We start from the raw sequence: 25591 nt of genomic DNA, 5'->3' as shown, positions 1-25591 counted from the left end.
GAAGCAGGTGAGGCCACGTGCAAGCAAGTGAAGAAGACAGTTTGTGAGAGCAGCTGCGGTTGAGATAAAGGCAGCTTCAGGGCCGACTGGGGAAAACAAGGAGAGCCTTTTGCTGTGAACCGGGCCAGGAAGAGGGGGGCTTTAGATAAGGGGCCCAGAGGGTCCGGAGGATGCTGGGCTGTGATGGTGACATTACTCGGCACACCACACGTTGGGGTGCCCTGGGTACGTGTCCTCGGACCTTTTGCCGTCTTCTGAGTTCTTCCCCGTGGCTTCAGTACTATCTAATCTAGGGGTGCCTGTGTGGTTCAGTCAGTTGAGCCTCCGACTTGGGAGGTCTTGATCTAGCCGTTTGTGAGTTCAAGCCCCGCGTCGGGCTCTGTGCTGACAGCTCAGAGCCTGGATCCTGCTTCGGATTCTGTGTCCCCCTCTCTCCATCCCCCTCTCCCACTTGTGCTGTCTCTCTGTCTCTCTCTAATCTAATGGGCTAAGGATTCTCCAGATCAGTCTCCCCAAAAGTCTTATCCGTGTAATTACATGGCACCACCAGTCGCTCGTTCCGTTGCTTAGGCTGAGACTCTAGAGTCATTCTTTTTTCCTCTAATTCCAGTGTAGTTAAAATACAGTGCTGATTAGTTTCAGGTGTACAATTTAGTGACTGAACTTCCATAAAACACCCCGTACTCATCCCAAGTGCCCTCCTTAGTCCCCTTCACCTAGTTCACCCATCTCAACCCCCCCCCACACCTCGCCTCGGATAACCACCCGTGTGTTCTCTACAGGTAAGAGTCTGTTTCTTGGTTTGCCTCTCTCTCTCTCTCTTTCTCCTTTGCTCATTTGTTTTGTGTCTTAAATTCCACGTATGAGTGAAATCGTATGGTATTTGTCTTTCTCTGACTGACTTGCTTCGCTTAGCATTATAGTCTCTGGCTCCATCCGTGTCCCCGCAAATGGCAAGATCGCAATCTTTTTTATGGCTAAGTAATATTCCATTGTATATACACCACATCTTCTTTATCCATTCATCAATTAATGGACACTTGGGCTGCTTCCATATCTTGGCCATGGTAAATGATGCTGCTGTAAACATAGGGGGTGCATGTATCCCTTTGAATTAGTGTTTCTGTATTTTGGGGACAAATATCCAGTAGTGTGATTACGGGACCATAGGGTAGTTCTATTTTTAACTTTTTGAGGACGCTCCATACTGTTTTCCACGGCGGCTTCACCGGTTTGCATTCCCACCAGCAGTGCACGAGGGTTCCTTTTCCCCCACATCCTCACCGACGCTCGTTTGTTTCTTGTGTTTTTTAGTTTACCCCTTCTGGCAGGTGTGAGGTGATCTCTTATTGTAGTTTTGATTTGCGTTTCCCCGATGACGAGTGACGTTGAGCATCTCTTCATGCGCACGGACAAGAAGTTTTGGGATGTTTGTTTGTTGACAGCTTACTTTGCATTCTCAGGACGGTCTTAAATAAATCTGGAGGCATAAAAGAGGAATCGTGGTGACTGTATTTTCAATGTGAATTATTTACAATATCGAAAAGTTGCTTGCATTTACGTGATAATGTCAGAAAAGTAGCACTGATGTTATATAGAAAACATCAAAAATACATGGAGTGAAATATCATGGCGCAGTGTTATTCTGTTGCCGACCTGATTAGTAAAGCCAACAAGAATAGGAACAGGCAGATGTCCCTGAACCTTGCTTGGCATTTAATTTTGTTCCAGTTCACATGTATGGTAATGTTTCATTTGCTTGTCAAATTTTCTATGTATCTATGCATTCAGGCTTGGCTTTTTAAAAGAGCAGTGTATACCTTATAACTTTTTTAGCAAGTAAATACTTGCAAGCAACTTTTTTGTGTAATTCAGAAATATTTCAGCATGTCTTTCTAGGAGCTAGGAACTCATTTTTTAACACAGCAACACCATTATTAAAAAGTAATTGGGGTGCCTGGGTGGCTCAGTCGGTTGAGCGTCCGACTTCAGCTCAGGTCACGATCTCACGGTTCGTGAGTTCGAGCCCCGCGTCAGGCTCTGGGCTGATGGCTCGGAGCCTGGAGCCTGCTTCCGATTCTGTGTCTCCCTCTCTCTCTGCCCCTCCCCCATTCATGCTCTGTCTCTCTCTGTCTCAAAAATAAATAAACATTAAAAAAATTTTTAAGAAAAATTAAAAAAAAAAAGTAATTATTCCTCAAGATCATTAAGTGCCCACTCAGCATTCAAACTGCCCAAAATATTTCACAATAGTTCAAACGAGGCCCCAAATTCGCTCCGTACGTTGCATTTGGTTGGTGTGTACTCTATAGATCCCCCCTTCCATCATTCTTTCTCCCCCCCCCCCCAGCCTCTTCCTTTTATACTGAAAGTGAACAGTGGGCCATGAACTATGCTAGATGCTTAATGGATATTATTCTATTTATTCAGCACCGGAACCTGGTCTTCAAGTAGCTATTATAATTACCCACATACAAAGCCAGGAGATGAAGGCTTGGAAAGATGAATACACTAACAGAACACTAATATACTAATGTATTGATACTCCTGAGGTTGAGTCTCCAGATTTACTCAACCCCAAAGCTCACGTTCTTTCTGCTAGCTATGGCCTCCCAAATCACTTGTACTTGGGCCTCCAAAGCCCACAAGGACGTCTGTTTCATTTTGAAATGCTATCCAAGCAAACTGGAGCCCAGGAACCCCAGAAATCTGGGTTTCCGTAATGAATGCAAGAAAGAGCGTCAAACCTTCTAACTACTTTGATATTTCCAATTTTTCAGGACCTTTACAATTCCCAGGAAAGCAACAGCAATTACTGAGACGGTAGCTGGGAGATTGTCCTTCTGACCTCTGCTTCCAACTTCCAGTAGAAGCTTTGAGCTTTTCAGAGGTAAGAAGCCAACGAAGAGGTTGTTGTGAGGGAGCTGGGAGAGTCACAGGACACAGAGATCCATAATGGCATTTCCCATGTTCATCTTCTTGTCCCCAAGTTTTGTAGATCTGGGCACTACTGAATAATAACTCTGAATATAATGGAAGTCAGGCAGACTCGATTTTTCTCAAAAAAAAAAAAATTAGTGCTTTAATTTTTATATATAGTGCTTATAATAAAACAAAGTAAGTTTAAATCACTTGCAATGTCTCAGACAGACAATATTTTGATCAGGGATTGCATTCTTCATCAAAAAGCCATCTCAAAAAAAAATGAAGACGTATCCAACAATATGTCAAAAAAAACAAAAACACAGCCAACATATTTGTAAATGCTTAAAATAATAAAATAATACTCCTAGTGCTATCAATGAGCATACATTTACTTTGTATATTGACATTTAAAAGAGTCCCAATTTAGGGGCACCTGGGTGGCTCAGTCGGTCTGAGTGTCTGACTCTTGATTTCAGCTCAGCTCATGATCTTGTGGTTCAGGAGTTTGAGCCCCATGTTGGGCTCTGCCCTGACAGCACGGAGCCTGCTTGAGATTCTCTCTCTCTCTCTCTCTCTCTCTCTCTCTCTCTCTCTCTCTCTCCCCCCCTCCCTGCTCATGCTCTCTCTGTTTCTCAAAAATAACATTTTTAAAAAGCAGTACAAATTTACCAGATTGCATGTAGAACTTCCAAAAGACATAATCCTACTGAATCTCCATATTTAATCTCACGGTACTCGCATTCAGTCTCCCAGACGCGGGTTCTATCGTTTTCATGTTACTTTTTGAGATACAAACTTTATGCCCAATCAGAAGTTGATTTTATTCCTGTATTTTTTCAAAACACATCTAATGAGCCAATCTTAGGTAGCAGGTCCGGAGTGAGATACTAGATACCAGAGACCTGATAATTAATAAGACACTGCCATTAATTAATTAATTAATTAGTAAGACACTGATGATTAATAAGTTACTGCCATTTAGTGGCTCAGCCCTGGAGAGAGCCAACATGAAAAGGAACGGTGTAATATGATGAGTTCTGGGTGTATACTGTGATACGGGGTGGTGGGAAGTCTAGGGAAGCTGCACGGAGTAGATCATATAGGAGCAGATGGTCAAAGGATGATGGTGGTGGTGCTGGTGATGATCCTGCTGATGGTGGTGGGGATGGTGGGGATGGCCCTAGTGGGGCTAATGATAACAGTGCTGTCACTGAGCACTAGCTAAGGGCCCGTGCCTGTGCTGTGTTTGTGTATTATCTCGCTAAATCCTCACGACAGTCCATCGAGACCAGCTACGCTGACATTTATGCAAAAGACATCACTGAAATCCAAGAAGTTAAGAATTTTATCTAATGTCATACAAGAGGCAGGTAGAATCAAAACCACTGGTTGAACCCAAACTTCTGGTTCCAGCAACTACTCGCCTCAGCCTCGCCCTGCTCAGAAGCGTGTCAGGTGGGCAGGGGGAGGGGGCACCTCCCAGGCAGAGGGGCAGGGGTCAGGAAGGCTTTGGAGTGAGGGACGACAGTCCACATCCACATAAAGTGGAGCCTGGTGGAGAGGAGAGTAAGATTATAATCCCTGCTAAAAGTTTTTTGTGTCACAGATAGATACACTAAACTAGATCTCACCACTGCAACCCGACTCAAATAGAGAGTCATAGAAAAAAAAAAAAAAAAAGAGGCCCCAAAACACTAAACAAATAAAAACCGGTCATTCTAATGAAAGTGTTGGCGTTAGGGTGGAGTGATGGATGGAGTTCATTTACAGTGAAACTGAACACAAGATACATTGCCTTCTGTCTTCTCAGCTGCAAACTACTTTCCAGCAGAAACTAATGAGCAGGTTACCTGGTTTATCATTTGCTTAATGGATTCATTCATTTGGCGAATACCTCTTGCCTGCCTCTGTGGGGCACACACTGGTGGGCACTGCAGGGAAGGAGGCAAAGAGGGCGTGAAGCCTCCCTCAACAAGACGTCACCCAGGAGCAGAGCCTGACGTCTCAACATGTAGGGTCAGTAGGGGTACGTAGCGGGCAGACAGCAGGCTTGGACTCCATCGTGTCCCGTGTCCTCGCTTCCCTCTAGTGACCCTTGGTCAGGGGCGGGGGTGTTGTCTCCAACAGCACAGTTTGGCACAAGGCACAGAATGCACCGTGGTTCGAATTTAGAAGCTGCTCGATTAAAAATTAGCTTCGTAAGGGGATTGAGTCATCAGAAAAACAGCAGACAGAAGCCGGTGGTGGATGATTCTTCAGAGTCTAATACCCTTTCTCTTTCGTTAAGCTCCCGACACTGCTCTGGGGGGCCTCTCAGGCCACGACTGGGGCAGTTCACTTTTACGTCCTCTGGGAATCTACCCGCGCGTTACACTTCAGTTGATACTGAAAAAAAAAAAGAAAAGAAAAATATGTGTTCTTTGGGAAGAAAACAGGAAAAAGGATTAAACCTTCTAATTATTAGTGTGTAAAGCTTTCCACTTTTTCCTCAGTTTTCTTAAGCTAAAAGCTATCCGACAAGGTGTTGGTTTCTCAATGTAATAACTAGAGGAGTAAACAGTCGTTAACAAGATAAGACTTTGTTAAAACAAGTGAACAGATAACCCGACGGAAGAATTGGAAAACCAATGAACATTGAGAGTACTGAGGGGCGACTGAGCACAGAGGACAGGAAACTGCCAGCTGAGGGCTGCCCACAAGTGCTTTACATGGAGGACAGAAACCGTGGCCTCTCCTCAGGAGACATCATGTGGTACCAGGGGGCAAGAGGATTGGGTACGAAGGTGGGCTGCACCTGCCAATGTGCCGTGAGAAACAGAACCACACGTTCCCTAGGTCTGGGATTCGGTGATTGCCCCTCCTAGCCACCTCTCGCTGTCTCTCAGGGTCCACCCTGGGAAGCCCCCTACAAAGTGGGTCCACAGCACCGTGAGCATCAGACTCTCCATGGAGGTGCCCCTGCACAGTGGTTCACGAGGACACGTCGCTCGTACACAGAGCTGGCAAAAGATGACCCGCGAAGCGTGAAAGCAGCAGAAAAGCAAAAGGGTGATGAATTCAAGTGAATCTTGGTGGTTTAGTTTAGGGTTTGATTACGTTTGTGATGAAACCGGCTTTGCCTACTCGTGCATCATTCCGGGAATGTTCCCTTCTCCGGCATCATCCCTTTTCCTTATCTTCCCTCTGGGCTGTTTCCAGCGTGTATACAAAGAGGTTTATCTTCATCGCCTTATAAAAATGTCCTCTCTGGACTGGACTGCCCCCCTCCCCTATTGTCCACTTTTCTGGTCTCCTTTTGCAGCAAGAACTTCTGGAAAGATTTGGCTATTCACTATATCCTCCTCCAATTCTCTGTCGCCGCACTCAAACATCACCGCACTTCGGCCACTACCACTCCCCCCAGACTGCTTTTGCAAGGTCACTGGTGATGGCCATAGTACTGAGTCAACGCACAGCCCCCATCCCCTTGACGTACCAGCAACATTCGATGCTTTTGATCGTGTTCGACTTCTTGGAAATGCTTTCCTCGCTTGGCATTCACGGCCAGGCACAGCAGCTGCCTCCTTTACAGGTGTATCCTCTTCCCCCTGTCCAGCGCTTGGTTCTTAGACCCTCGCCTGTTTCCCCCTATTCTCCCCCAGGATCTCGTGGCTTTAAATATCATCTCTTTGTTGATGACTGGCAGATTTATACCTCCATGCTGGACCTTCCCCTGGAACCCTTAGCTCATCCATCCAGCCGTCTACTCAGAAACTCCACTTGGATGTCTCAAAAGATCTCAAAATGAATACGGCCCACACTGAATTCCTGATCTTCCGGCCACCCTCCGATTTGGATCACCCCAAAATCTTCCCCACCTCAGTCAGTACCCCCCATCCTTCCACTTGTTAAAGCCCAAAATCTCAGCGTTAACTGTAATTTCCTTAAAGTCAGACTTTTTTCTTCTTTTCCCATAGGTAGAAGGACCCTAATAAAATGTCATAGGTCCCTTTGAGGAGGGACCTGGTGCCACAAGTACCATAAATCTTCCTCCCAGTCTCCCCCAAAAGGAATGTGATCATGTACCAGGGTGACTGTGCACTGTGGGCGTGGAAATACCCAGACCTTTCTGGGATTATTGAAGACTGGCTCTGAGTTGGCACTCATTCCTGAAGCCCCAAAATGCCACTGTGGTCTACCAGACCAAGTGAGGGTCTGTGGAAGTCAGATGAGTGACGTAACTCTGGCCTAAGTCATTGGCTCACTGGGTCCAGATACCCAGCCTGTGATTATTACTAGTGTCTAGTTCCCTAATCCCAAGTAAGCCTTATTTAATTGGAGTGGACATTCTCAATACCTGGCGAATCCTCCCACAGAGGGAGGGCAGAATGTGATAGTTAATATGACAGACTTCAGAGCCAGCTTGCCTAGGTTCGGATCCTATATATGACAATGGCCGTGTGACCTTGGACAACTCTCTTAGCTTCTCTGGGTTTTAGTCTCCTAATCTTAAAAATGCCCTGTAAAGATGGTATGAGGACCAAATGAGTTAGTATTTGTCAGATGCTTGGAACAGTACCTGCACATTATGTAAATGCTACATCAGTGTTGCTTAAGTAAATAAAACCCTTAATCCCTTTCTTGATCTCACACTGTCCCTCACATCAGTCAGGAAATCCTTGTGGCTTTGCCTTCAGAAAGTATCTCCAATTGGACAATTTACCCCACTCCTCACTGCTGCCAGCCTAGAGCCAGCCACCACTGCCTCTTGTCTGGATTATTCGCAGTAACCTCTTAACTGATCAGGCTGTCCGTTACCTCTCTAACCTCATCTCTTAACGTTCTCCTCCATATTGACTCCACTGCCCTCCAGCCACACAGCTGCTTGCTGCTTCTCAAAGACTCCAGACTTCCTCTCACCTCCGTGCCTTTGCGCTGGCTATTTCCTCCGCCAAGGATGTTCTTGTCTCGGATATCCTCACGTCCCAACACTCGTGTTGTGCTCAAACGTCACCTTCCTGATGAAGCCCACTCTGACCATTCCTATTTAAACTGCAGTGGTATCCCGTGCATAGTCCCAACACATGCATACAAACTCCCTGCCCTGCTCTATTTTAATGACACTTGGTCACCTTCAAGGGCCCCTGGGTGGCTCAGTCAGCTAAGCATCCGACTTCGGCTCAGGTCATGATCCCACGTTTTGTGAGTTCAAGTCCCGTGTCCGACTCTGTGCTGGCAGCTCAGAGCCTGGATTGTGCTTCACATTCTCCACCCCCCTCCCTCTCTCTCCACCCCGCCTCTCAAAAATAAATAAACATTAAAAAATTTTTTTTAAAAAATAGCACTTGGTCACCTTCAAAAATGTGTGCAGGTTACTGTATTTACTGGATCCCACAGAAGATCATGAAAAAGTCCCAAAGGATTAAAGATCCACTAGATGGAAGGGACCGACCCGGATCACTGCTTGGAGAATTGTCCGGGAGAACCTCCATGAGCAAGGACTCACTGCTTGCCAGGCCGTGTGTCCCCAGTTCAGAGGAGCAGACTGCTGGCCCGCCTGGCTTCACCATCCTTCGCGAGCCCCCCCTCAGCTGCTCAGCTCATACCCCAAGAGGGAACAGAACCCGCGTAGGGAAACAATGACAGTAGTACCAGAGAGGGAAAAACAAGCAAAATGCCCCCAAACTGGCATCTCCTTGTGAACAAGGACGGCTGCAGAAGAAGCAGCTTTCATTTTTCAACGAGGTTTTAAAAAATAATAGTAACAATAGTGCTCACAGAAATTCAATCTCAATTTAAGGAAAAAAGACTCTAGGACGCTCAAAGAGGGTTTTCTCCCCTCCCACCTTTTTTTAACTTTACATATTCCAGCGCTGAATTGAAGGAGCTGTTATTCTCTGTTGGGGATTGAATCTGAGCATGTATGATCGAGCAAAGGATATCTTCACACAGAAAGTAAAAACACAAAGACATGGAAATCATTATGAGAAGTCTTCTAAAAGGGCTCAGGGGACAGATGCAGCGACCTAACGTGAATAATAGGAGTTCCGAGGGAGGGAAAGGCAACAGATGCAGGAATGCATTAATTAAGGAAATAATAGAAGACATTTCTCCTGGTTTGAAGAAAGACTTGAGTCTGCAAATTTAAAGTGCTCATGGAGTTTCGGGCAGAATTGATGGGGGGGGGGGGGTGGGGAATGAAAAATAAAACACACTTGGTCATGTCCTAGCAGAGTTCCTAAATTTAAGCATGATATATATATATATACACACATATATATGTGTACATGTGTGTACATATGTGTACATATGTGTGTGTATGTATATAAAGGCTGTCAGACATGAAAACTAGATTACTTACAAAGGACAAGGGCCAACACCAAGTGCATTCCTGCACCGAGCAGAAGAAGACAGGAGAACTGAGGAACTCCACTCCCAGAATTGGCGGAGGAGGATTCCAACCCCAAATCCTATCCCTTGCTGAGAGAGCCACCTGCCGGGGGAGGGGAGGCTGTGAGCCACTGTGCAAAGATCCAGGGCCGTGTCACTCGTAGATATTTCGTCTAAGGAAGTACTTTGTGAACGACCCTTAGACAACAAAATGCAAATTATGATAACGTCTGCAGTGGGGCACAAGGTGGTGAGGAAAGAGCATGACTGTGAGTCTGTCTGTACACATATACGTGTGTGTGTGTGTGCCGTTGGCCACTCAGGGACACCTATATTTACGTCTGAATTGAAGATAATGGGGTGCTTGGGAATTTGTAAGGCAAGTGCGAAATAATGGTCATGCAAATAGAGGGAACATCCTACAAAGGCACCTGGGTGGCTCAGTCGGTTAAGCCTCTGACTTCGGTTCAGGTCGTGATCTCATGGTTCCTGTGTTCAAGCCCCACATCAGGCTTTGCACTGAGAGCTCAGAACCTGCCTGGGATTCTCTCTCTCTGCCCCTCCCCCACTTGAGCTCGCTCCCTCTGTCTCTCTCTCTCTCTCCCCCTCTTTCTCTTTCTCTCTCAAAATAAATAAATAAACTTAAAAAAATCCTACAGGAAAACCCTACAAACATCTAAAAGTACTAAACTGTCTCATAGGTCCTTGGGAATGGAGGAAGGAGCAAGCAGAGAAGGGAAGAACTTTTCTTAGGTTTTTATCGGAGGTAAAGAGCGTTATGAAAGTGGAAGAGGGCAGTCAGAAAAGAAAACGTTTGATGGAGAGATAAAGCTTGACCCCTTGTTTTCATATCAATAGCAGGGACAGAAACGGTTCAGTAGAAATGAGCAAAATAGAATAATACCCAGAAGAGTGGGAGATTGTGCTAGAACCTCTAAATTTAATAGGCAAAATGGAGAGAATGAATAGTACCTTTATCAACCCACTGAAATTAAGGGGGAAACGGGAATAACAAAGGAACATAAATGGCATGCATAAGGTAAGATGAAAGAAATAAAATCAAAGACATCTGATATTCCATTAAATGTGAATGGGCTGGATTCGTCTTTCAACGACAAAAAAAAAAAAAATTGTCAGATTGGACTTTAAAAAGCAGATGTATCTTATTTCAAGCCACCCTTACAGTGAAGTGATTTGTTTAATGTGGAAAAGAAAGGAAGAGGCAAGCAGATATTGGGAAAATACATTCTTTGAAAAACAAAAAGAAAGGAAAGAGGGAAAAGCAGCAATACAATTATAATTAGCAAAGCAACATTAAAGATTAAAAGCATTGAGGCGCCTGGGTGGCTCAGTCAGTTAAGCGTCCGACTGTTGATCTCAGCTCAGGTCTTGATCTCAGAGTTGTGAGTTCAAGCCCTGTGTTGGATTCTGCACTGGGTGTGAGGCCTACTTATAAGTAAGTAAGTAAGTAAGTAAGTAAATAAATAAATAAATAAATAAATAATAAATCAATTAAAAGCAGGACAAGACAAGAAGAAGGTTATAAAATATCGACACCCTTTATGAAAAGGATGTAACAGTCCTAACTCTCTATATTCCAAATATCTAAAAAGCTAAATATATCAACCAAACACCTTTAGAAATATTTTTAATAAGGCATAAACATTGATTTTATAGTGAGTTATTATTTGTTTTAGTGTTTATTTATTTTTGAGAGAGAGAAAGAGTGCGAGCAGGGGAGGGGCAGGGAGAGAGGGAGACACAGAATCCAAAGCAGGCTCCAGGTCTAAGCTGTCAGCACAGAGTCCGAAGCGGGACTCAATTCCACAAACTGCAAGGTCATGACCTGAGCTACAGTCAGCCGTTTAACCGACTGAGCCCCCCAGGCGCCCCACCTTGGTCTATCTTTAAAGTGGCCTTTCTTTTCTGAAATGATAGCAGATGGCAAGTGTTTTTTAACGTTCTTGAAAAATAATATTTCCAAGACTATGACCCCCCCCAATAAATTAATTCATGTTGAATATAAGATGTATTGCTCTGTGAAGCCAAGTGTGTGGGGACCCCTGTTCTCCATGGTTTCTTTTCTAGAGCTCTAAAGACTATCCACGCTACAAGGAAATCATGTTTCTGCAATTGCCTTGCACTGTGTGTAAATGCACTTGACCAGAAAGGGGAGGTGTCCAGTCATTTAAAGAACCAGATTTCCTCTGGAGGGTTGGGGGATGTAGCAGTCCTGCCCTGGGAGTTTCGAAGAAAATGCTGCATTGCAAAGCATCGCCAAGACTGATGATTCCTAGCCCTTTTTAAAATCCCTGATGGGGGGGCGCCTGAGTGGCTCAGTCGGTTAAGCCTCTGACTTCAGCTCAGGTCATGATCTCACAGTCCATGAGTTCAAGCCCCACATTGGGCTCTGTGCTAACAGCTCAGAGCCTGGAGCCTGCTTTGGATTCTGTGTCTCCCTCTCTCTCTGCCCCTTCCCTGTGCACAAGCGTGTGCGCTCTCTCTCTCTCTCTAAAATAAACATTAAAAAAAATCCCTGATGGAGTCTGTGCCCACATTACCAACCCATGTCCATTACCAACTGTGTACTTGGTCCGCCCCCCCTCCCGCCCCATATTCTACTTAGGAATCTCATCATAATCCAATATCATTACAGAAGAAAAACTGTCAGATACACACAGAGAAGTCATCATTAATATGACAAAGTTGCCCCGAACCTGGCTTCAAAATTCAAAAGAAAAAAAAAATTGGAGGTTATAATTTTACCAACATCAGACCAAAGACAGACAAGTACCATCTTCATTTACAGTATACTTTTTTATCCTCTACGATTTCAAAATGATTTCTGGGGCGCCTAGGGTGGCGCAGTCGGTTAAGCGTCCGACTTCAGCCAGGTCACGATCTCGCGGTCCGGGAGTTCGAGCCCCGCGTCATGCTCTGGGCTGATGGCTCAGAGCCTGGAGCCTGTCTCTGATTCTGTGTCTCCCTCTCTCTCTGCCCCTCCCCCGTTCATGCTCTGTCTCTCTCTGTCCCGAAAATAAATAAAAAACGTTGAAAAAAAAATTTTTTTAAAATGATTTCTAATGTTATTATCATTTTGTGATTCAAATTTTAGGGACTTTATTTTTTTTTTTTATTTTTCTCTAACATTTATTTGTTTTTGAGAGAGAGAGAGAGAGAGCATGAGTGGGGGAGGAGCAGAGAGAGAGAGAGAGACAGAATCAGAAGCAGGCTCCAGGCTCTGAGCTGTCAGCTCAGACACTGCAAGATTATGACCTGAGCCAAAGTCAGATGCTTAACCAACTGAGCCACCCAGGCGCCCCTTATGGAGCTTACTTTAAACCCAAGTGGAATTTGGAAATTTGGCTCATTTAACGTGCCGTTTCCCTTCTTCCCACCATGGGAGACAGCATGGCGTGGGGAACTTTGGTCTGTCTCACAGCAAGTATCTGAATTCAAATCATGCCTGAAAATTGTTTATTACCTGTGTTGCTTTCAGCAAGCTTGTAACCTCTCCAAGCCTCAGTTTCACATCTGTAAAATGGGTAAGACCAACAACACATAGATGTGGTGTATCTGATGTGAAGTACTCAAGAAATGCTAGTCCTATTTTTATAAAAAATCTAATTAGACCTCCAATTTTAATTTTAAATGAACTTTCACAGGTTACCTCCTTTTCTGCTTGGATTATTTAAAAAAAATAGGGAGGAAGAGTTTAAATTTGAGTTTCAAGTTTGTGAAGAATTATACAAATGAATCTGGAGAGAAAAGATTTTACGCCAAATGTTTTGCCTCCTCATAACCCCAGATACCCACAAATAAGAACCACCGGTGATCCGAGCTTTAATTTTACACCACTGTCTCTTTAACTAAGCAGTCCTTAGCACCGTGCTTTGGCGCTGAATCATTACTGACTCAGAGGTTTATAAATACTGCTCCTTGAATCACTTGGAATTTTCTTTGCTTGTCCCCTACTTCCCTCTGTAAGTTTCAGTCGGACCTGACCCTGTAAAGAGAGTGATATCTGACAAGTTCACTTCCCACACTACGGGGCCGCTAAGTCTCTATGACGTACATGCTGCGTTTATAAGAAGGAACATTCTAAAAATAAGCTTAATATATTCTCACTCATTAAATAGCTGATGCAACTTAAAGACAGTGAGCTGCACTCGTCAGTTTTCTCTAACAGCTGACGAAATGTCAGAGACAGAGGAGTGCCTGGTTGGCACCGTCGGTTAAGAGTCTCCTTGGGCTCAGGTCGTGATCTCACGGTTTGTGGGTTTGAGCCCCACGTCGGGCTCTCTGCTGTCAGCGCAGAGCCTGCTTCCGATTCTGTGTCTCCCTCTCTCTCTGCCCCTCCCCCACTCACGCTCTCTCAAAAATAAATAAACATTAAAAAATGTCCAAAATTAGGACACCACTCTTACTCCCTTCAAGATAAATTAGAATGCATACATCTTTATAGGGGAAAAAAAATGCTTCAAAAAATAATGTAAATAGGGAGCCTGGGTGGCTCAGTCAGTTAAGCATCTGACTTCGGCTCCGGTCGTGATCTCACGGTTCGTGGGTTCCAGCCCCATGTCGGGCCCTGTGCTGACAGCTCGGAGCCTGGAGCCTGCTTCAGATTCTGTGTCTCCCTCTCTCTCTCTCTCTGCCCCTCCCCACCCTCATACTCTGTCTCCGTCTCTCAAAAATAAGTAAACATTAAAAATTTTTTAACAACAATAATATAAATACATGACATTTGAGATCTAAGCCTCATTTGGTAGAAATAGTGAAAAGATAACACTCAGTAAAAAACGGCCAAGGTGCCTTGTTGAAGGCAGCCGAAATGTGATTGCTGGTACGTAAATCAAATAAGGGATTTGTTTGAGAAATAGCGGGTGAGGAATTACAGACAGAATGCACAAGTCAACACTGTTAGAGTCAACTCATCATCTGTGCTAACAATAATGTACAGCAACAAAGATAATCCCCAAGTCTTGCACATTGCTTTTGTATTATCACATTATTTGCAGTAGATTGTTTTTCCCAGTTATATTTGAGATTTGTTTGCCTTTTTGTGTATTCATTACCTGATAGCTGGCAAAAAATACCCAGCAGCACCCTCAAGGGCGCAGGGAAGCCAGGGAGATAACATTTTGCCAGAGATAATCTACAGAACGAATTGTGTCTGCTGGCGAGTGGGAGGTGTTTGGAGGGAGGCCAGTCACAATACTTGATGGCTCTGCCGTCTGTCAGCCACCCTACAGGTGGCCCAGGGAGAAGCAGGCTTACAAGCATACCTACTCACTGATATCACTCTCCTTTCCTTCAGGCCCAAGCCCACCGCTCCAGAGCTCTTGTGGTTAGAGCACTGTAGATGACGGGTCTCGAAAAAAGGAGCGTCCCTTCTGTGACCCAGGTAAGAAAGGCTCACCCGAGTTCCGGGCGAGAGCCCCCTGGGCTTCTTTGGGGCCAGAGGAATCCTGAAACCATGGATCAGGAGACACGCTTGAGATGTGTGTTGGTTTGTTTTTCTGGCCCTGAAATCACCCTAAAAATTGGACGTATCGTAGAACAGACCTATATATGTTCGGGGGCAGCAGAATCCACATAGAACCCTGTTTCCTGACGTTCCGGGGAAAAGCTTTCATCTCGCGGGCTGTACTCTTCAGTATGGCTGTATACTGAATAATAATTCATTGTGCTTTCGAACATGCCGGTGATGTTAAGTGTTCTGCATCATCTACAGAGCCTACCATTCAAAATCAGATACCGTCTTCGCAGAAAATCTTAGTTGACATTTTTATGGTCTCCGAAGAGGTGACATCGTGATTGCAAAAATGCTGAGCCATCCAAAATCAAATATTTGCTGAGGGAGACAAAATTTTCCCCTGTAGTTCATCAGATTCCTTTAAAAGTCATAGCGATGGACCAGTGGCTCAGGTTTGACTAGAAGATGCGAATCTATAGAATTCTGCAGATTCCGGGTACCATGGGACCTATTCCACATGGACAAAAAGGAGGATGTACCAAAATCTATAAAGAGCTCACCAAACTCCATACCCGAAAAGCAAATAACCCAGTGAAGAAATGGGCAGAAAACATGAATAGACACTTCTCTAAAGAAGACATCCGGATGGCCAACAGGCACATGAAAAGATGTTCAGCGTCGCTCCTTATCAGGGAAATACAAATCAAAACCACACTCAGGTATCACCTCACGCCAGTCAGAGTGGCCAAAATGAACAAATCAGGAGACTATAGATGCTGGAGAGGATGTGGAGAAACGGGAACCCTCTTGCACTGTTGGTGGGAATGCAAATTGGTGCAGCCGCTCTGGAAAGCAGTGTGGAGGTTCCTCAGAAAATTAAAAATAGACCTACCCTATGACCCAGCAATAGCACTGCTAGGAATTTATCCAAGGGACACAGGAGTACTGATGCATAGGGGCACTTGTACCCCAATGTTCATAGCAGCACTCTCAACAATAGCCAAATTATGGAAAGAGCCTAAATGTCCATCAACTGACGAATGGATAAAGAAATTGTGGTTTATATACACAATGGAGTACTACGTGGCAATGAGAAAAAATGAAATATGGCCTTTTGTAGCAACGTGGATGGAACTGGAGAGTGTGATGCTAAGTGAAATAAGCCATACAGAGAAAGACAGATACCATATGGTTTCACTCTTATGTGGATCCTGAGAAACTTAAGAGAAACCCATGGGGGAGGGGAAGAAAAAAAAAAAAAAAAGAGGTTAGAGTGGGAGAGAGCCAAAGCATAAGAGACTGTTGAGAACTGAGAACAAACTAAGGGTTGATGGGGGGTGGGAGGGAGGAGAGGGTGGGTGATGGGTACTGAGGAGGGCACCTTTTGGGATGAGCACTGGGTGTTGTATGGAAACCAATTTGACAATAAATTTCATATATAAATAAAAAAAATAAAAAAAAAAAGGAGGATGTAGCTTAAGATTTGGCCTCCGAGTGACTTGGGATTTCTAAGTGATAGCCCTCATAGCCACAGATTTTCTGATGATTAGCTAACATGTATTCTTTTGACTTGATTATTGTCTCCTACTCAAGTGAATTTATTATTGCCACTGAAACCATTTATTTACCAAGAAAATATTTATTTTTCAAAAAAAAGGATCACCCCCAAATTTGGGGGAGCAAAGTCCAAAGAAAACTAATACGAACCAGTTGAAAAATGAATGAGCTAAGCCACATTGCTCAGAGTGACCAGAAAAAAGGATTTTCCAAGGAATCTTTCTGACTCCTAAGAAGGAGATGAATCGCGATTTGTGCAAAACCTCTCAGTAATATTTTAAACTCTAGGGAAGGTGACCCCGAGACAACTAGTTTCAAACCCTCTGCCCAGAAACGGACAAAATGATGAAAGTAAAATATTAGAAACAAGTCCTCAGTGCTGAAAGTAACACGTTGTCAGCAGAGGATTATATGATCTATAAGACAAAGGTGAAACAGAATCAAAAGATCTCACCAAAAGCCCACTCGGTTTTCCTGCCCTGGAGGTGGGGCCGTGTTGAAGGAAGGGAAGCAAGTCCTGACAGATTTCTCCAGAAATCCTAACAAGTGAGGGCAAGAGGTGAGGGTGAGCAGCCTATAGGACACATGCACAGATTCAGAGGCTTCAAGGGCGGGGCAGAAAAGCAACCCTAGGGCTTAGCAGAAAACCTTGTAGCAATTCCGCTCGCTGCGTAATCAGTTTCCCAACAGCAGCACAGATTCGTTCCAACCTCGAGAAGTATTTTCCTGAAACAGGGACAGAGGCAGGACCCTCGATTCCATTGTGAAAGGGCCAAAAAGACCCTGAGAAAGATGAAGACCACCCCTACGGAGACACTTTTTCTATTGGAATTATTTAACTGTCACGTAGTTTGGAGCAGGACCACCAATGAAATCCTCTCCAAGAGAGATCTCCCTCCAAGTTTTCTCTCATCCAGAATTTTATGTACCTGGCCACTTCCTCCTGATAAATTAAAATGCACTCCCAAATTAGAGAGGATTTGGGGCACCGTGTGTAGAGCGACATGCATCCACAATGACAAGCCACGCTCCACGTTTGGTGAGTAAAAGCCCCAGGGAAGATCCCAGAGAAAGCTGGGCCCATCCTGTGTCCTTGGAGTGGAGACCAGGCTGAGCAGTAAAACAAATGCAAAAAAATTTCCAGTAGAATAATTTCAGCAAAGAGTGGAAACACAACTTCCGTGGCACACACGTAAATTCCCTCCCTTCCTGACCCACGTGTGACCCTGTTTCCTCCCTACCGTATTCAGGCTGCTGAACAATCCACTGATAACATTATCTGACACCCAGCACTGCAGGTTATCGGTGAGAAAAAAAAAAAAAAAACCCAACAGACTGGAGTCACATATCTCTGCAACATTCGATGCCAAAAGAAAAGGGAACCCATAATTTTTAAAGGAAATAGCCATGACTCATGAGTTCTATAATTCAGTAAAATGTCCTTTTGATACAGCAATAACAGAAAAATCTTATCAAATATGCAAACCTTCAGAAAGTACACAGCTCATACTCTACTGAGGAAAATGGCTTGAGAACATTAACCAGTGGCAAACAGGAGATACAATTAAAAGAAGTTACAGGTGGGGGTACAGTGGCATGAAAGTCCCCGATACGTGAGTCAAAACACATAACCAAATCCAAACGACCTGGCACTTAAGGTTGTAAAACAAGATGCAAATGTAATTCTTGAAAGTAGAAATAATAAATTCTAAACTACTACTGTTTTAACAATTCAGGAATTATCTAGGAAGAACTCCCAGAGGATACCAAGAAAACCCTGCAAAATGGAAGAAATGTTATCCCTGATGAATTCTTCATCATAATAGGTGTCAGTCACGAGATATTATTTCATATTGATAAGCTGAGAAAGTGTGTACCTGAGGATTTAAAATAAGTCATTTGTGAAACTATGGGGCACTTGGGTGGCTCAGTGTCAGACTTCAGCTCAGATTCTGATCTCGCGATTCATGAGTTTGAGCCCCGCGTCGGGCTCTGTGCTGACAGCTCAGAGCCTGGAGCCTGCTTTGGATTCTGTGTCTCCCTCTCTTTCTGCCACTCCCCCCGTTGCATTCTGTCTGTCTGTCTGTCTGTCTCTCTCTCAAAAATAAATAAATGCACAAAAACAAATTTTTTTAATCATTAGTGAAACTAAATATTGGCTTTAATCCATAAAACTACGAAAGAAAATTAAAGAAGTTCCACAAACACTATGTCAAGATACAGAATAAATGAAGCAGAGAGAAGAAAGAAACATGAAATAAGAGAATAAACATATGTAATAAAAAGAAATGTAAAGGAAATAATCTCACCATTAAAATAAACGACTTTTAAGTGGGTCAGATAAACAAAATCCACCTCTACATTCTTGGTAAGATATATACCCAAAAGTACTCAGAAAAATTAAGATATATTATGTAATAAAGATACATTATGCCAATATTCACTGCAAAAAAAACAAAAAGAAAACATCAGTTATAATACAAACATCAAAGTAGAAATTAAGGGAAAAAGGGTCAAATATTATAGTTACTTTTGTTAAAGAGTGAAAATTCACAATGAGGGGCACCTGGGTGGCTCATTTGGTTAAGCGTCCAACTCTTGATTTTGGCTCAGGTCATGAACTCGTGGTTTGTGAGTTCAAGCCCCTTGTCAAGCTCTGTGTTGACAACACAGAGCCTGCTTAGGATCTTCTCTCCCTCTCTCTCTACTCCTCCCCCTCCCCGACCCCGTGCTCGCTCTCTCTCTGTCTCTCAGAATAAATAAATAAAACTTTTTAAAAACAGAAAATTCACAATGAATGTTTTCTATCATAAATTGATGTGCCCAGTAACATGCCATAACATTATCATTTTAAAGTTTAAAAATAGATTACTGTAGACCTGAGGAAATTAATATAAGTAGTGCATTCCTAAAGGATTAGGTAGATGAAAATAATCAATGAGCAATAAAATGGCTCAAACGTCTTTATAAATGCCACATTCAGAGAGGACACTGGTACACATCCTTCCAAGCTGCCGCAGAACATATGCAAAATCTTACCAGATGTTAGCCAGCAACGTAAGTTTTGACAATTTCAAACTGTCACGATGGTATCATCCCTGTCCGACCATAATGCAAAAATAACATAGAAAAAAGTCATTAAAAAGAAAAAAGGATCTCCAGTTAGTTGGAAATTTTAACAAGAAAAAAAATGAAAAGAATGACAGGAGAGGGAGGGAAGAAGGGAGGGAGGGAGGGAGGGAGGGAGGGAGGGCCAGCCTGCCGTGTGGGGGGAAAGAACCTGTCAACTACTTGGATGTTAATTGTAATAGAACCTTATGTATGAAAACTTATGAGATCTAATTCTAGGTCTGTTCTTAGAGAAAAATGCATAACTTTGCTTGCTTTCTTTAATTACCAGATCACTGCCCTTCTGGTCATCTTTTTTTTTTTTTTTTTTTACCTTCTTTTTTTTTAATGTTTATTTTTGAGAGAGAGAGACAGAGCAGGCACACATGTGGTGGGGAGGGGCAGAGAGAGAGTAGGGGGACAGAGGATCCAAAGTAGGCTATGCCCTGACAGCAGAGAGCCAGATGGGGGGCTTGGACTCACCAACCGGGAGATCACGACCTGAGCCAAAGTCGGACGCTCAACCGAGTTACCCAGGTGCCCTCATCATCTTTTTTTTAATTCATCTCGAATGGCCATTTGAAGGACTATGACAACACAAGAAAAAGAAAAAAAAAAAGGCAGCCAAAGTGACATACAGATAAATCACAGAAAACTTTTTTAGCATGGCAAGACTTGATCACATCAATCATTGCAGCTTCCTTATGGGTTTCCAGGTTAGTGATCAAATGGCATGAAGTTTTATGATCCAAAGGGTCACAGCTCTGAAAACAGACTTCCCTACTTCCAATGCATGACTGACCTTGGAAGCAGACAGCCGTTGTGTCAACCAATGTAATCACACGGAACGACCCTTAGAGAACTTTCCCTACCTACCAGCCATTGTGTGAAGCACTTTTCATGTAGTAATTCATTCAATCCTCGCAAGAAACGGATGATGCAAGGCACTGCCCCAATGTGAGCTTCTTTCTAAGCGCTACGTTAACGTGTTACTTAGAGATTTTCTTCTCTGCCCTCTCCATTTCCAGTTTATAAAAATGGGTGCCGCTTTCCTAATCTTATACCTAAATAACCACCTAGACAAGCATGTCAGGCTGGCCTCTTATTTTTCCAGAAGTCACATGCCCTCGATTTCCCAGATCTGTTCCCGTTGTATTAAAATTGTTAGAAAGAACCAAGCTTATTAAAATTGTCTTCTCTGGATTTAAAGAATGCAGTTGTCTCCCTTCTAGGGAATGTTCAATATTTTTCTCATTTGTGATGACAGAGATGAACCAAGGTCTTGACATATATGCAAATAATAGAACTTTTCCTTTTTAACTATATACTTAATGGAGAGCACAACCAAATTAATAGAGCCAACAGACCTTCAAAGTAGCATTCAGTTCGGATACACAATTGCGGCCAACCAAAGAGCAGCTGCCATGATATTTTGCAGTGAATCTGGTTTTAATATTTTACAGAAGATTATTAAAATTAAAAATTCTATGAGTATAGCTTAGCAATCAAAAATCGTCCTATGAAGCCTCTACAAATTCAGCCTGAGAGGTCACTGCAAACTCTCCTAGCTCTCTAAAGATAATTAGTTTCTTTTGAATAATGCTTAAAGGAAAATAGTCTTTTAACTCTCTGAGTGAGTTAATCTTCTGGGATTTTCCCTCCTAAACAGGAAATTTCTCTGAAACTATATAGAGCGAGGCTACAAAAAAAAGGGGGGGGGGAGGAAATCCTTGGCTGATGAACAAATAAGAAATCAAAATTGCTTGGTTCATTCAGCTGCATGATGCCCCTTGTTATGTCTGAGACCTACCACGCTTTAATTTTTGCCAGCTAGAAATGAGAGGAGAATGCTTTGAAAAGAAGCTGGAAATGCACATACTCGGCCGCTCAAGAAAGCCCAGCAGTAGCACGTTTTGTCAGACGGTGGAGTGGATTCAATAAAAAGGACCCTCCTAGGCTAGTGAAGAGACTTTTTGGGCAGAAGAGGGGCATATCTTGTGCCAGCATTTTATCATCCTTTACGATCCAGCATCCATTGACTATCAGTAATAACATTTGTTGGTTTGTGCATTCATTCAACATACATCCTTCATAATGATTTCTATCTATCATTCCTACTACTAGGGAATTATTTGTTAGGGTAATGGTAGAAGTGGTTATTATTTTATTATTATTCCTAATTATCAGGAAAAGAGTCATTTTCCCTCTCAGAACAACTGCGTCCAAACTAGAAGCTCTTCCCTGGCTCCAGCCAGGGCTCTTTTTGCCTAGAGTAAGAACAGTGAGGACGATGAAGCATTGTCCCTGTGCTGGGGCAAAGTCAGACTGTAACAGCATCTAAGTCCAGTAAAACATAAAGGCACAATATCTTTTTTCTTGTTGTTTTCTAAGATTTTATTTTTAAGTAGTCTCTACACCCACCATGGGGCTTGAACTCACAACCCCAGTGTCAAGAGTCACACGCTCCACCAGCGGAGCCAGCCAGGTGCCCCAAAAGGCACAATATCTTAAGAAGACATATCGTAACCCTGAATTCGATATAGCACATGGAACCGTACCCGTAGAATCTAAAAATCTATCGTGACAAACAGAGAATCTGGCCTCCCTGCCCTCTGAGGAAGACTCTGGAAATAAGACTCAGAGCCCATGAGTATGGTAGGACTGACCAGAAGACAGAGAGAGCTCACCAATTTGGGTTGCATCAGATTGGTCTCATTCTACACCACAAAGGTTGTGTCTTTGTGGGGGCCTGTGATAAATAGGCTTTTCCAGAACATGTCACAAACGCAGTCATTGAAATGATTACCTTTGTGTGCCGGCACACGGGGATACAAATACTGTGAAAGACATGATGATTTTTCATGTCTTAGGGTCTTCTTAACAAGAACATTTGGTTAGAACTTCCACTTCTGGTTGTGAACGGGCTCTGGAATTACCCTCCCACCAGAAACAGCTAGAAAAATGGACCAAAAAATAACAACAGAGGCGGTTTCAGTACTGAACAACAGGTAGCACAGCCCTGTGGTCTCTTCGAGAAGGGAAACCCATGAGGTGAGCCCTACAGTTACCTCCGCTTTTAGCCTTGGAGACAATTCCTGGAGGGCAGTGCAGCAAGGGGGAACCCAAGCAGGGCCCAGAAGTGTCATTGAGTTGAGGAGACAGACTGGGTTTGGGGAGACTGAAATGGCCAGAATTCACAGGGCAGAACACTAGATAAGAGGGAGATACCTAGAGAAAGAGTACCAGAAATCTGTCTGGGAGTCTGCTTGAAGTGTGAGCTGAATATCAATCTTAACAGGCATAGGATGAGACTCCACAAGACCAGGAAAAATTAACTTCTTGGGGAATAAGTAATTACTAGGCAACTTAAATCAGGAGGAGTCCCAGGGCTCACACAGGACTGGGAATCTTTCAAATTGCCAAAAGCCAGAGTAAAGAGATGTTGATGAATGCATAGGGCACTTAGCCAAGATCCTGGAGAGCTCACATCTTGTAGTAGGACAGAGAAAAACTACTCTGGATATTTACCATTGAGGATTTTTAAGAAGAGCCTTGAGCTAGGGGTGCCTGGGTGGCTAAGTCAGTTAAGGATCTAACCTCGGCTCAGGTCATGATCTCGCAGTTTGTGAGTTTGAGCCCCACGTCAGGCTCTCTGCTGACAGCTCAGAGCCTGGAGCCTGCTTCGGATTCTGTGTCTCCCCCTCTCCCTGCCCCCCTCCCCCATGCTCATGCTCTGTCTCTCTCTGTCTCTCAACAATAAACGTTAAAAAAATTTTAAGAAGAGCCTCGAGCTAACCTGCATGTAACTTAATTGCATGCTAAAATGAAGTCCAACACTCTTTAAAGAAATACAATAAAATCCAGCACTCAACAATGTGAAACTCACCATTTCATCATCCAAAAAAATTACTAGAATAAACATAAGAAGAAGAAAACTGTGATTCACAATGAGGAAAAAACAAATTAATGGAAATATATTCAGAAATAACAGAGATGATGGAATTAATGAGCAAGAATACTAAAACAGGTATTATAAATATTTTCAATATGCTTAATGGCTTATAGGAAAAGATTAACACGTAAGAACTTCCAGATGGAACTTCTACAGATGAAAAATAAAATATCCATTGGATAGTGTTAATCTCAAATTAGACCTCGCAGAAGGAAAGACTGGTGACCTTGATGATGTAGCAAAACTTTGTCCAAAATGAAACAAAGAAAAACTAATGAGGAAAAAATTTGGACACCGGGTGACACATGGGAAAATATCAAACAGTCTAACATACATGTGTGTGAAGAAGTAATGGCCACAAATGTTCCAAATTTGTTCAAAACTATGAACCCAAGAATGTCAACAAATAGCAAGATTCATACACACACACACACACACACACACACACACACACACACACACAAAACACCAAGGCACAACATAATCAAATTACTGAAAACCAGCAACAAAGAGAAAATCCTAAAGCCACCTAAAGAAAAAAAGGCACACTGTATAGAATGGAACAAAATTAAGAATGACCATACACTGATCATCAAAAACTACACAAGTCAGGGGCGCCTGGGTAGCTTAGTCGGTTAAGCACCGACTTCAGCTCAGGTCATGATCTCACGGTTCATGGCTTCAAGCCCCACATCAGGCTGTGTGCTGACAGCTCAGAACCTGGAGCCTGCTTTGGATTCTGTGTCTCCTTCTCTCTGCCCCTCGTCTGTCTCTCTCTCTCTCAAAAATAAAACAAAAACATTTTTAAATTTTTTTTAAAAAAACCATGCAAGCCAAAAGAAAATTGTGTTATGCAGCTTAACAAATCACCCCAAATCTAGTGGCTTTAAACCACAATAATAACATTATTGCTCACAATTTCTGTGTGTCAGGAATTTGGGACTAGCTCGTTTAGGCAGCTCTGATTGGGTGTTTTCATGAGATTGCCACTTCCCAAGTGTATCACTCTGACAAGCCGATACTGACCAGTTTAGTTTGTTTCTCTCCACGTGGTCCACTTCGTGAGACTGCTTGAGATCCGTGTGTCATGGTGAGTGCCTGCATCCAGAGTGAGTGCTCCAAGGAACCAAGGGCAAGATGCAGTGACTACCTAAACAGTCTGAGAAGTGACATATTGCAGTTTCAGTCATAGTCTCTTGATCACATGGGGCACAGCCCTGGTTCAGTGTGGGACAGGACTATACAGACATATGAGCCCCAGGAGGTAGGGACCATGGATGGCCACGTTGGAGGCTGGCTGCCTTAACAGTAGAACAACATTTTTTGAGTGCTTGAGAGAGAAAAAAAAAAAAAAAAAAGAAAAACCCCAGTACTTTATACGTGACAAAAATCTTTCAAAGATGAAGGCAAAATAAAGAATTCATCTAATAAAAACTGTGAGAAGTGCCACCAGTGGGCCTGCACTGCAAGAAATATTAAAGTAAGTGCTTTTGACAAAAGGAAAATTATACCGGGTGAAAACTTGATTCTCCCCAAAGGAATAAAGAGTGCTGGAAATGATAAATATATAGGTACGTGTAGAAAACATCTTTTTCTCAATTGTAAATTTACAGAAAAGGTAACTGACCACTTAAGACAAAATTAATAATAATAATAATAATAATAATGCATTGGAGTTTATAGTATATTTAGATATAAAATGAAGAACAACAATAGCACAAAGAATAGGAGGAGAAAATGAAAACACGCTCTTGTCCAATCCTTGTATTATATGTGATGTGGCATAATATTACGTGCATTTGCATATCACACACATTAGAGCAACCACTAGAAAACACGTATCAGTAAATTTCAGGAGAATTTTACTTGAGATAAAAAGTGATATTTCAGCACAGAAAAGAAGTCATTTCATCAGGAAGACACAACAGTGTGGGACCTGGGTATATTTGATTAAAAAAAAAACTTGAAAACGGAGGAAGTGAAAATCTACACAATGTAAAGGAGAAATAGACAAATCACATCTAAAGTTAAGAAGACGATCTAGACACAGCGTTGGTGAGGATGTGAAGCCACTGGAACCGTCACTCACTGCCAGGGAGAAGGTAACAAGGTACAACTCCTTTGGAAAACTGGAAGTTGTTTAAGAACTTCTTTGGGTTCATGTCACCTCACTGGCCAAGTGTGTGCAGAAGTAATCAGCCCGA

General features: G+C 43.1%; 1 long non-coding RNA gene across 1 annotated transcript in view; it reads left to right on the top strand.

Moving 5' to 3' along the window:
* Positions 1-2776: 2776 nt before the first annotated feature.
* Positions 2777-25591, top strand: part of LOC147576983 (uncharacterized) — a 29560-nt gene continuing 6745 nt past the window's right edge. Inside the window, exons 1-2 of the long non-coding RNA XR_015240595.1 lie at positions 2777-2890; positions 14612-14698. This is a non-coding gene — a long non-coding RNA (uncharacterized LOC147576983). The remainder of the gene's footprint in view (positions 2891-14611; positions 14699-25591) is intronic.

This window comes from Puma concolor, chromosome D1 (assembly GCF_028749965.1).
Source record: "Puma concolor isolate L17-30 chromosome D1, mPumCon1.1.hap2, whole genome shotgun sequence".
NCBI classification, from domain to species: domain Eukaryota; kingdom Metazoa; phylum Chordata; class Mammalia; order Carnivora; family Felidae; genus Puma; species Puma concolor.
This window is presented reverse-complemented; position numbering and strand designations above follow the sequence as displayed.